We start from the raw sequence: 13,387 nt of genomic DNA, 5'->3' as shown, positions 1-13,387 counted from the left end.
ATCAAAACTTGAAGATTCTAGCTTCTCTGCTTTGTCAATATCTTCAATTGTTTGATTCTCCATGAAAATAATATCACGGCTTTTCAATAGTTTCTTCTCAATTGGATCATATAGCCTGTAACCAAATTCATGAATGCTATATCCAATGAAGATGCACTGCCTTGTCTTGGCATCTAACTTTGACCTCTCATCTTTCGGCACATGTACAAAAGCTTTGCAACCAAATACTCTCAAATGGTCATAGAAAACATCCTTTCCATACCAAACACTATTTGGTACATCACTTTGCAAAGCAACAACATGAGATAGATTAATAACATGTGCAGCGGTCAATAAAGCCTTACCCCAAAATGAGTTCAACAACTTTTCTTCAGAAAGCAAACATCTAACTCTTTCCATCAAGGTCCTGTTCATCCTCTCAGCCAAACCATTTAGCTGAGGAGTCTTCAGAGGAGTCTTCTGGTGTCTAATGCCTTGATGCTTGCAGTATTCGTCAAATGGTGGTGTCTAATACCTTGATGCTTGTAGTATTCGTCAAATGGTCCACAATATTCACCACCATTATCAGTACGAATACATTTCAGTTTCTTTCCGATTTCTCTTTCAACTGAAGTCGAAAACTTCTTGAAGACACCTAACACTTGGTCTTTAGTCTTCAAGATATAGACCCAAAGTTTCTCGAGCAGTCATCAATAAAATTGAAAAAGTAGAGTGCACCACCCAATGTCCTTGTCTTCATTGGACCACATAAATCAAAGTGCACTAATTCAAGCAACTCTGTCTTTCTTGAAGGAGGGTGGGACTTAAAGGAAACTCTATTTTGTTTACCAGCCAAGCAGTGCTCACGCTTTTCTAATTTAGCACTTTTAAAATTTGACATTAATAATTTCTTCTTGGCTAGAACATTGAGTCCTTTTTCGCTGATGTGGTTAAGCCTCTTGTGTCATAATGTTGAAGAGTCATCACTCTCAACCGCATTTACCATATCGACACAAGCAGAAGTCGTAGTCAAGTATAGACCACGACGTTTGTTACCATGAGCCACAACCAAGGAACCCTTAATGAGCTTCCATTTCCATCACCGTTGGTACTAACATATCCTTCATCATCCAAAAGACCAACAGAAATCAAGTGCAAACGAACATCAGGAGCATGTTTCACATTGTTCAAAACTATTTTAGTTCCAACACTAGTTTCCAAACAAATTGTACCAATACCAACCACCCTAGAAACAATCTCATTACCCATACTCAAGGTTCCAAAATCACCAAGAGTATAGGAAGAGAAAAAAATCCTTCTTTGATGTCACGTGAGATGTGGCATCAGTGTCCACAAACCAGCTTGACTCATCATAAGCAATATTTATCATATCTGCATCAAGGACGGTAATAAGATCTTCGGTGGTGACGGTGGCTAGGCAATTTTCATTGCCATCTTCTTTAGTTTCTTCTTTGTTTTTGTTCACCCTCTTCAACTTCCTGCAGACCTTCTTTGTGTGCCCTTTCATGCCACAATGATAGCACTTAATATCTTTAAGCCTTCCTCTGGATTTGCTCCTATTTTGTTCTCTATTCTGAGAACCACGAGTTTTGTTTCTCCCCCTAGAGCAGGTTATCAGGATATCCGATGAAGAAGAACTTTGAGATTTTCTTCTCATCTCTTCGTTCAAGACACTACTCTTGACGGAATTCATAGAGATCACACCATCCGGAGCAGAATTAGACAATGAAGTTCTAAATGTTTCCCAAGAGTCTGGTAGGGAACCAAGTAAAAGCAAGCCTTGAATTTATTCATCAAATTTGATGTCCATAACAGATAATTGGTTCATGATCACCTGAAAATTATTCAGATGGTCTGTCATCGGAGAACCATCATGAAACTTTAAACTCAACATCTGTTTTATTAAGAACATTTTTTTGTTGCCAGTCTTTCGAGCATACAAACTTTCAAAATGCTCCCATAGGGTTCGAGCATGTGTCTCTCCAGAATATGGCTCAACACATTATCGTCAACCCATTGCCTAATGAATCCACAAACCTGTCTGTGCAACAGATTCCACTCTTCATCTGTTTTATTATCAGGCTTTACAGTGATAAAGACTGGTTGATAAAAATTCTTGACATAAAGCAGATCTTCCATTTTCCCCTTGCAAATGACATAATTAACACCATTCAAAGTAATCATTCTACTTGTGTTGGCTTCCATTGTTTATCCCCAAAAAATATAATTATTGCAAACCAAAGTAAATCTTTTCTGATGTGGAAGTTTAGACTGTGCTGCAACCACAAAGCATACTCAAATAAAATCTTGGCTCTGATACCAGTTTGTTGGGAAAACACGGACAAACACAAAAATATATATGGTCAAAATAATGGAAAAATAATGACACCAAGAATTTACGTGAAAACTCTTTTCAATAAGGGAAAAACCACGGGCTAAGAGGAGCAATTGATATCACTATAGTAAGGAATTTTACACTGTGTAGTCACGAATACAATACTCAAAGTGACTACTACACACTCAAAAGGAATAACACTCTTTTGATTTCCACCTTACTAAAATATCGCTCACACTCTATTTTTCTTCATAGACTATTTTTCTTGTATAGTCTATAGAATACCTCACTTTGCTCTCAAAATGATTTTTTCTCTCTAACTTGGTGTGTTCTACAAATGAGTAAAAATGCTCTATTTATAGGAAGAGAAAAACAATGCCTATGTCACTAATGGCATAAACAAATGTAACAAATTTCAAAGGTAAGTTGCAAATCTTATCAATTTGCCAACAACCAAATCTTTTATTTTCAACTCATATTTGTTGTCACTATTCCTTTTTAACAATTGCTTGTAGCAATTGAGTAGCAAAAATTGACTAATGTAAAAAACATGGTATGGACCTCACGAAAGCTTAGTTCCAATTATACCCTTGAATTATTATGAGATTTTCTATTTTATGTAATCGGAACAAGGTAGATAATTTCCGGACAATAATATTTTTCTATGGCCTTCTAACTAGCTGGGAGAAGAACAATTTTGTTGTCATGTTTGCTATTTTCTCACTTGAATTATTTGAGGGTAAATAATTGTCATCTTAATAAATTAATCACTTAAAAATTGTTAATTTTCAATTTAGAATAGATAGATCATCTACTTTAAAACCAAAAAGACGGTAAACAATAGTAAAAATTGAATAAATCATCTATATTTATACATAAAAATTGCAAGTTGTAGTTTTAATATGTATGCAATTTATAAATTGTTCAAAATACAAACAATTAGAAACCACACATAAACCAACAAATAATATATTCAATTAAGATCACAAACGTCATGTGGTGATGTATTCACCTTTTCAATTAGTAAATGTTAAACAACTCACATTTTAAATATTATATTGATATGTATTGCATTTATTTATGAACAAAAAACTCTCTCTAAATAATAAAATTTGTAAGCTAATTTATTTAAATAAATTTACTAGTACAAATATAAAATATAAACTCAAGAAAATAAATAGAATGATTTTAGGGATATTTTTTGTCTTTACATAGATAATCCCATAGGTATTAAAATCCAATGTATTGCTAAATACCACCAAATGGAAGGTATTAGTAATACATCCTATAATACCATATAGGGTGTATAGCTAATCCATGGATTAGTTGTACTTAGGCCCAAAAATTCTACCAAACATAGTACTAATTAGTACCATACATAATACATGAACTATTTCTCATAATACTTCCTACCAAAAGACCCCTTATTGTGCTCACACATCCATTATCCTCATCTAAATTGTCTTCATCTTCTGGACGTGAACTCTACCCGTACATCTCTACCTCATAAGTTTTACATCACTAAAAGTCATTTTAATCTTATTAATAATTAAATACATTGCAAGAAAACAAATCTTATATGGGTTGATGAAGGGGCTCTCAAAGTCAATATAATTATAATAGAAGTAATTAATTTGGCCTCCAGATGCAAACCAGCAACTTCTAATAATGTAAGCTAGCTGGCCACACCATGTGAAATGGATGAAACCTGAGACTAATTTAAATGTTTTATATTCTATTCTAAACTAAAAGAAAGGCTTAGCAGAGACTTCACTATTAACGTACGCTAAACAGTGTAATTCTCCGACGAAGGGGTGTCAATTATCACCCCTTTGCATATGGTGGCTCCGCCATTGCTTTGGAAGGGACAAAAATTAAAGACCACCCTAAAATAGGGAAAGTTCGTGCAAAAACTTGTAACGTAGGTTGATCATAGCTGGAAAATATATGCAACATCAAACACATTGTTGCATCTTTAGAACATAAATTTATCGGAAGATTATCAAATACATTGCTAGCTTTTTTTAGGAAGAAGAATCATAGACAAGCAGAAAACAATGAAAGAGATGCAGCCAATGGAACAGACAGTAACGGCGAGACCAACTGAATGTTCTAAAGTAACATACATACCAGTTGCAAATGCAACTACAACTGCTGCCATTGCGGAAATCTGCAATGCAATTGCCATATTATAAATCTGGATAATAACTGTTAACTTCGTTACAGCTGATATTGCATTTGCTGCCATGGCAAAGTAGGCAAATACAGCACCAGAGGAGCATGCAAAGGCGATGGCATTCGAAACAGCAAATGCACGGAATGCTGTTCTCCTTAATAGAATTGCCATCCCTTTGTGTTAAGGCTATTAGTATTGCTTTCAAAACCTCCTGGCAGTGTGAAACCAGCTGTGAAGGTCACTGTCATTAATAGGGTGGCCACAACTAAATGCATTTGAGCTGTCTTCATAATATTTTCGACTACTTTTTCATCTCGCCTTTCTCTGTCTTCACGATCATTACCCTCCGACTCCACCTGTGGTGGAACCACCAACATCATCCCGCTGGTTGCAGAGAATAAGTGCCGCAGGAGTGTTTCTAGAACCCCAGACTCGACTGTTTCTATAACCGCAGATATGGCCATTCTTTTTTATTTAGGCTATTATACATCTAAATTTGTGATCTTGGTAATTCCTTTGCTTTCTCTGGAAGAAAGATTATATAATAAAACAATTACACTTCAATGAAAGAAATAAGTTAATAACTTTCAGCAACACTTCAATCCCTGCCCCATAATTTCATAATTTAGATTTGTAAAATATCACAATGAACAACTTAACTAGCAATGATAAAGAGTTAACCACAAACAAGGGTAATCATATATATCTAGAATAAGTTTGGTACTTGGAGCTCAAAGAAGTGCAAAGTTGATTTTAATTCCAAACTAAGAAATAATTGAAACCAACTATGATGTGCAAGATTGGACTACTACAAGAAGGAATCTGTATATAGAAATGATAGCACGAGTCTAAAACTATTACTTTTAGAGAGAAACTTAAGCAGGAATTAACACAACAAACATTGAACCAAACTTTAACCTAGAAAAAGCAGAAAGCAAAGTGATAATTAGGGAAAGCTGATTACCTTTGTGGAGCAGCGAGACAGCGAGTTTGAGAACGCTTTCCACCACAACTGATGAACTCCAAGACTGAAAATCCCAAGCTATTGGAGGTTACTTCAGTCCCAAATTTCGTGTCTCTGAAGTTGCCCATGAATAGTGAAGGAGGGGATTTTTATATTTTTTAAAATTCAAACGTTCCTTTGAGAAGATAAGTCTGAGGATAAGGAAATGGTACAAATCTCCAATGGAAGCCATCCGATTTCGAGCAACGACGAAGAGAGACGCGAGATTGAGACACCTACACTGGTTGTGCGAAAAAAAGAAAGGATGAGGAGAAGTCGTTTTGAGCTGGAGCTCGTACGAATTGTCCAGACTAATTGGGGGGAAGAACAGTGACCGGCGTATACCAATTGTTGTATGTAATGTAATGGTGTGTCAAATCCCAGACAGACATCTTGTATATGTATAGTGTTTAGATAATTGTATATATGTAATTACTATGTATATGTATCAATGATTGTATTTGTATATCTGCATCAAATTGAAATTTATATACAATTAAATCGAAATAAAATATTTGCATATCAAATATCTCTCTCTCGCTTTAAACAACACAAATTATGCATTATAATTTGTATAATGTGTGTTTGTATAAAGCGAGAAAGAGAGAAATGCAAAAGAGAACTGGTAGCGAAAGATTTGTTTTTGTATAATTATAAGTGTATAGAACGAAAATATATGTATTTATATTTGTATATACAATTTTCTCTCATTTTATACAAATAGAAACGCAATTTATACATTTGTGTTTGTATAAAGTGAGAGTGGCGAGGGAGATCTGGAAGAGTGGTGAACGAGATTTCTGGGAGAGAGACGATGACATAGTGTTTGCTACGAATTAGAATTAAAACTGTGGTTATATCATTTTATTTGAATTAATAGTTTGTTATTTTATACAATTTTTCCTTTTAATAAATAACATATTTGAAAGTGATTTTACCAATTATAACATGACTTTCTACTTTTCAATATATAACATATATTACTAACAAATAATAAATTAATAAAATAAATAAAAACAAAAAATAAATTAAGATAATTTTTAATCAACTAATTAATAATGTCATTTTCTTCATTATAGTATTCTATAACTGATAGGATATCAATACCTTATTTTCTCTCAATTAATTGGTCATTATTTCAGTTGTTATTAATCTCCTAATTAATAGTATCAATCTCCTATTTTAGTTCTTCCTTTTTTCCTTCTTTCTAGTTATTAATTTGTTTAAAAAAAATATTACCATGTAATAGTGTTTTTACTGATATCATTTTTAGGATTTTTTTTTATTTGCAATTGTTTTAAATTTTTTTTAAAATAAGCATTTTTATTTTTGGATTATGCTTTTTTTGTAATTTTGATAGATGAATATTTTATTTTTTTTTGGTATCAATTTGCATGAAGTGGATAATTAGTTTCTGTTTAAAAGTATAACATCATTTACAATTAGCATCTTTTATATATATATGTTTTAATAAATAAAAATCGTTATCAGATTTCATACGAATTTCATACTGTAAAATATTTATACATGCTATACTAAACTGTAACACCCCATAATTTTTTTGAACTAAGACTCGAACCGTTCTTCGTAGTGAGTGAGATTTTTGCAAGGAATTTAAAATTTCTTGAGTATCACCTTGAGTTCCAAGAAGAACTTAAGAGAAGAGCATTCAAGTCATTCCTAGTTTTTCTCAAGTTTTGGGTCAACTTCAAACGACCATAACTCCTAGTACAAGATGAGTTAGGTGAGCTTCAAGATAGAAAATTAAAGCCCTTCGAGTCCTCTTTCCAACGCCACCGAGTTTGCTCAATTCGGAGCTCTAAGTAAAAAGTTATAACGGATTTACTAACATCGCGCAAACCTGGCAGCAGCTCCGCGACACGGAGTGAACAAGGACCTCACTGCCTGGTGAAAAATCTTTCCGACTCCCAGCTCGTTTAAATTATTTCTTTAAGGGTATTTTAGTCCTAAAAACCATTAGGAGGTCATCTAAATTACCCTAAACGTGTAGAAAGTTAGTTTTCTTATATCAAACCCTCTCATCCACTCCAAAGATTCTACACTCAAGAAATTCAAGAAAAGCTAAGGCTAGGGTTCATCTTTCAAAGATTTCCCTTCAAGTTGCTTCAAGAGGATAATTCTTTCAGGTATGTAAGCTTCCATAGTGTTGAGTTTGTTCACCAACACGCCAATCATGTAAATTTCAGCGTTAAGTTCGTTCTAGAAAGTTTAAAATCTGATGTTATTGATATGTGTTCTTGAATTTGCTTTCATTCTTGAATTGAGCTGAGATTTAGGAGTTCTTGAGATTATTGTTTCGATTTATAGAGTAGTTTTGAGTTAGATTCTTGTGTACATGTGATTGTCATCTGAATCTAAAGAAAAGTTGAGCAAAAAAATCGAATTTAGGCGAATTGGGGTTAGAAAACGAAGAAGAAATTTCGTCGGTCGAAATTTGACGTTGGTTGCGCGTCGCGGGGCAGGTTCCCAGATTTGGGAATTTCTATTTCGCGTCGCGGAGCTGACACGGAGTGTTCTGCCCCAAAAACCATTTTCAAAACCAAAATTTAAAAGCCTCTCCGCGTCGGACCCACTCTCAAATATTGGTTTTCAAACTTTTCTCATATTTAGCTATCTAAAATCATTCCTAAACATCATGAAACTTTTCCTATCACAAATCACAACCTTGAATCCATAATTCAAGTTCAAGGTAGAGTTAAGAGTTAAGTTCTTGAGAATTCTTTCGAACATTCTAAGAAAGTCCTTTAAGTCCTTTTGAACATTTTTCAGAAAATCCCTTTTTGTCTTTTTTAGGAGTCTTCTACAAATTCTAATAACTTGTTTCAATACTCGAGCAAGTGAGTATGAGAGTGAGAATAATGTATTCATGAGTCTACCTTGTCATCATGAGATCTTTCATATCATGAACTATAACTCTTGAATTTATAATTCACATTCTAGAGAGAGTTAAGAGTAGAGTTCAAGAAAGACTTTGAGTTCAATTGTGAATCCTTTGAGATCAACTATCGATTTGAACTAAGTTTTGAAGAAGTAAGTCAGAGAATAAGAAAAGTCGTATATATGAGTTCCATATAGTTATGTAGACCATCGAGTCGAGTTCTTTCATGCCCATAATTTTGCATGAACTTCGTAAGTTGAGCATCTTTCATAGAAGTAGTATCTTCAAGTTCTAAGTCTTGAGTATCGAGTTCCTAACCCTTTCGAGATTAAAATCCTAATCACGGGACTATTACCTATTACCCATGAAGTCCATGAGTTGAGTTGTTCATGCCCATAATTTCGCATGAACATTATAAGTCGAGCAATTTTGAGATGAGAAGTATCTTTGAGTCCTTTAGTTGAGAAGTTCATGCTCATAATTCCGCATGAACCCTTGTGCTCATAATTCTGCATGAACCCTCTGAGTTGAGCATTCTTGAAATTAGTAGTATCATTGAAGTTCTTGAGTTCCAAGTATTTGAGTCTATATATGGTTAATGAAAACCTTGCATTGAGTTGTTCAAGTTCATAATTCGGCGTGAACCATATTTATACAAGTTTCTTACAAATGTTTAAACTTTGTTTTAAGACTTAAGCTTTGAAGTTCAAGTCTCTTACAAATGTTTAAACTTTGTTTTAAGACTTAAGCTTTGAAGTTGAGTAAAGAGTAAGAGTAAAGTTGAAGTTCATTTCTTCAAAAGTATATGGGGACTATGTATTCCCAAAAGAGTTTAAAATGTTTTCACATTAAATAAGAATGGAAAACTGAGATTTTCAAAAGAGCCTTTGAGCTAGTTTTTCAGTAAAGAGCCTTTGGGCTAGTTTTCTGTTAAAGATTAAATGCTTTCACAATAAAGCAAGAGAGAAAACTTTGATTTCCAAGATAGCCTTTGAGCACTAATCTCAAATCACAGAAAGAAGTATGTTTTTAAAACATAAAGAGCTAGTATATTTAGTATTGAACACCGATATGGGGGAGAGTTCAGATAACTCACAGCCCCTATAAACAATGTAGCCATCATGGGTAGAAAAGGGTCATACTTTTAGATGAATCTTTTTCGCATAGACTAGTGGATCCACTTAGTAGTTTAGGTCCTATACATGTGGCAAGGTGTAGGATGTGCTGGCAGCGTGAGGAAGATCGATGTATCATCACAATAACTCTTATGTGATGGTTTTCGGTTAGAGAAATCCCACAACAGTATTTTGTATTTTTAATTATATACATCAGATTATTTGTATTTTTACAAACATTTCATAGTTATATGTATCTTTGCATACATACATAGTAGGCATCATGTTTTAAACAACTTTTCTTTATATTGCACTGTTTAAACTGTTTCTATTGAAATGAGTTCAGTTATGTTGAGTTGAGTTGAGCCAGGTAAGTTCTTCAGTTTCCTTTCAGATTCTTTTCAGGCTTATGTTTATGCTTTAGAATTCCTCTTACATCCTCGTACATTCCACGTACTAAGCAATTTGGCCTGCATCTTCTCATGATGCAGACATAGGTATTCATGATCATCAACATGATCTTCGTTGATACATCCGAAAGTTCAAGTTAGCTATGGTGAGCCTCCTTATTTCTGAAGGATTTCATTTACTTTTCAGTTTAGTCAGGATGTCGTGGGTCTTGTCCCGACTTCCATCTTTATCAGTTAGAGGCTTCATAGATAGTCAGTATAGTTGAGAAGTCTGTAGTATTCATTTATTTTATTAAATGTTTTAAAGACTTAAGTTGTCTATTTTATGGCGAGTTGACCATATTATTTTTATTCTAAGTTGTTCATTTGAGTTAAAGTTTTTGAAGTTGAGGTTATGGAATTCTATTCAGCTTTAAGCTTTTGCATGCTTAAGTTGGTCTTCCGCTTGTAGTCAGCCAGGATGAGGGTTCGCTTGGGGACCAGCAATGGTCTTCTCGAGTGTCGGCCATGTCCAGAGTGTAGAATCATGTCGTGACAAACTTGGTATCAGAGCACAGAGTTCAAGTGTCCTAGGGTGTCTATGAAGCCATGTCAAGTAGGATATTGTTTATGGCTGTGAGGGCCCCACTTCTATAAATGAGGGACTGTAGACATTTAAGAAAAGTTTACCTTCTTTCATACTCTTAATAGTGCAATAGAGCTATGTCCTAGAGATTTTATTCTTACTCCTACGTTTCTCAGAATTCATTCGACTACCCATCATACTAGAGGTGGTTGAAAAGTAAAGTGTAAAGATCCTTATGGATGAGTTGTTCTTAGCAAGAGTCTTGAGAAATTCAAGAGACCTCAGAGGGGCTTGAGAGAAGCCCAAGAGTAATTTAAGTATTCAGTTTTAGAGGAATGCACCCATATTCATTTGAATCGTGCATTTGATCTGAAAGTGAGTTGTACTCTTTTCCTTAAGCCTTGTTTTAGCTGAGATCCTTATGAGGAAGTATGTTTAAAGTTTGGGTAGTATTTTCACCGTGAAAGGTAGCATGAGTTATGAGATCATAAGCAGTAGTAGTGAAAGAGCCCAGAGTTAGAGGAAAGTATGAAGAGGTTTAGTAATCTAAGTAAGGGAGATGGTGTTTTAGAAAACTATGTTGATATAGTCATGCACCTAGTAAGTTATGAAAGAGGAGTTTTTCCCTTATGGGTAGACTAGGAAGTGATGTGTTGTGAAGAGCTCACTATAGGAGGTAAAGTAAGAGTTGCAAGTCAAGATGAGTTAGAGTATACCTTAACTAGAAAAGGGTTATGAGGATGTGTCATTGTGTTAGTAATGACCAAGTGTAAGTGGTGAATAGAAGAGCAAGAGTATTCATGAGGTGATAGCTCTAATCTAGGCTTATGATCTTTAAGGGAAAGCCCGTAATATTCAAAGTATTATAGAACTATTTTAGAGATAATGTGCAGTAAGTAAGTGAGTAAGTAGTACTTAAGTTGTGAAGTGGAATGTGATTGTAATTTGTGAGTGTAGAGACTTAGAGGTAAAGATTGACTATTTGTCATGAATTTTAGTGGGAGAGTGATTATTAACTTTGTATCTAGTAGTTGTAAGTTAGTATAGTAGGTGAGCAATCATATTGATATTCAGATTTAGTAATAAATATTAAGCTTGAATTTGAGATGAGTGTCATGATCAAAATAATGGCAACATGAGGGTGATGATGTTAGTCTTAAAGATTTATCTATAAGACTTAACATAGAGTAGGTGAGGAATTGAGGTGATTAGCTGCAATAGTTATGAGTGGTACAAGTGAGAGACCCTAACGTTTAGATAAGGGTAGTGAAGTGTGGCTAAGTCACAAGAGTAACAAGAGCATTAAGAGGTGTGCCGAGAAGGTGTGTTACCAGATGAGGTTCCAATTAAGTTATGATTTTCCATGTGTGCCTAGATAACATAATTGAGTTGTCAATGTGGAATAGGTCCATAGCCTTCAAGTGTTAGCTTTAGACCTATGGGGGAGATGATAAAATGAGAAATCAGGTCAAGTGTTGAGAATTTCTTAAGGAGCTGGTTAGTAAGAGTCCATGGAGTTGTTAGAGTACTAAGCTTGAATGTGGTGTTAAAAGAGAAATAGTCTTGGGATGAGATTTCCTATATAGAGGTGTAGAATCCGAACTTAAGGATTTGGGTTAAGCTTGAATATAGTAAGATCAGGCCATTAGACTCAGACCTTAGTAAGAGTAACCCTTTCCATACCCAGTCCTGTCGTCATTCGAGGACGAATGATCCCAAGGGGGAGATATGGTAACACCCCATAAATTTTTTGAACTAAGACTCGAACCGTTCTTCGTAGTGAGTGAGATTTTTGCAAGGAATTTAAAATTTCTTGAGTATTAAGGTCACTAGATGTAACACCTTGAGTTCCAAGAACAACTTAAGAGAAGAGTATTCAAGTCATTCATAGTTTTTCTTAAGTTTTGGGTTAACTTCAAATGACTATAACTCCTAGTACAAGATGAGTTAGGTGAGCTTAAATATAGAAAATTAAAGTCCTTCGAGTCCTCTTTCCAACGCCACGCCAACAAATTTGCTCAAATCCGAGCTCTGAGTAAAAAGTTACGATGGATTTACTAACGTCACGCAAACCTCGCAGCAGCTCCGCGACACGGAGCGAACACGGACCTCACTACCTGGTGAAAGATCTTTCCGACTCCTAGCTCATTTTAATTATTTCGTTAAGGGTATTTTAGTCCTAAAAACCATTAGGAGGTCATCTAAATTGCCCTAAACGTGTAGAAAGTCAGTTTTCTTAAATCAAACCCTCTCATCCACTCCAAAGATTCTACGCTCAAGAAATTCAAGAAAAGCTAAGGCTATGGTTCATCTTTCAAAGATTTCCCTTCAAGTTGCTTCAAGAGGATAATTCTTTCAGGTATGTAAGCTTCCATAGTGTTGGATTTGTTCACCCACACGCCAATCATGTAAATTTCAGCGTTAAGTTCGTTCTAGAAAGTTTAAAATCTGATGTTATTGATATGTGTTCTTGAATTTGCTTTCATTCTTGAATTGGGCTGAGATTTAGGAGTTCTTGAGATTATTGTTTCGATTTATAGAGTAGTTTTGAGTTAGATTCTTGTGTACATGTGATGGTCATCTGAATCTAAAAAAAAGTTAAGCAAAAAAATCGAATTTAGGCGAATTGGGGTTAGAAAATGAAGAAGAAATTTCGTCGGTCAAAATTTGACGTTGGTTGCGCGTCGTGGGGCAGGTTCCCAGATTTGGGAATTTCTGTTTCGCGTCGCGGAGCTGACACAGAGTGTTCTGCCTCAAAAGACATTTTCAAAACCAAATTTTAAATGCCTCTCTGTGTCGCGGACCCACTCTCAAATATTGGTTTTCAGTTTTTTCTCATGTTTAGCTATCTAAAATCATTCCTAAACATCATGAGATCTTTCCT

At 34.7% G+C, this 13,387-nt stretch overlaps 1 long non-coding RNA gene across 1 annotated transcript; it reads right to left on the bottom strand.

Moving 5' to 3' along the window:
* Positions 1-4,236: 4,236 nt before the first annotated feature.
* Positions 4,237-5,870, bottom strand: LOC102591485 (uncharacterized). The gene is made up of 2 exons (XR_001474773.1): positions 5,476-5,870; positions 4,237-5,036 (listed from the first exon to the last, which is right to left on the bottom strand). It is a non-coding gene; the product is annotated as an uncharacterized lncRNA (long non-coding RNA).
* Positions 5,871-13,387: the final 7,517 nt, after the last annotated feature.

Source organism: Solanum tuberosum, unplaced genomic scaffold (genome assembly GCF_000226075.1).
Source record: "Solanum tuberosum cultivar DM 1-3 516 R44 unplaced genomic scaffold, SolTub_3.0 scf00252, whole genome shotgun sequence".
Classification (NCBI taxonomy): domain Eukaryota; kingdom Viridiplantae; phylum Streptophyta; class Magnoliopsida; order Solanales; family Solanaceae; genus Solanum; species Solanum tuberosum.
This window is presented reverse-complemented; position numbering and strand designations above follow the sequence as displayed.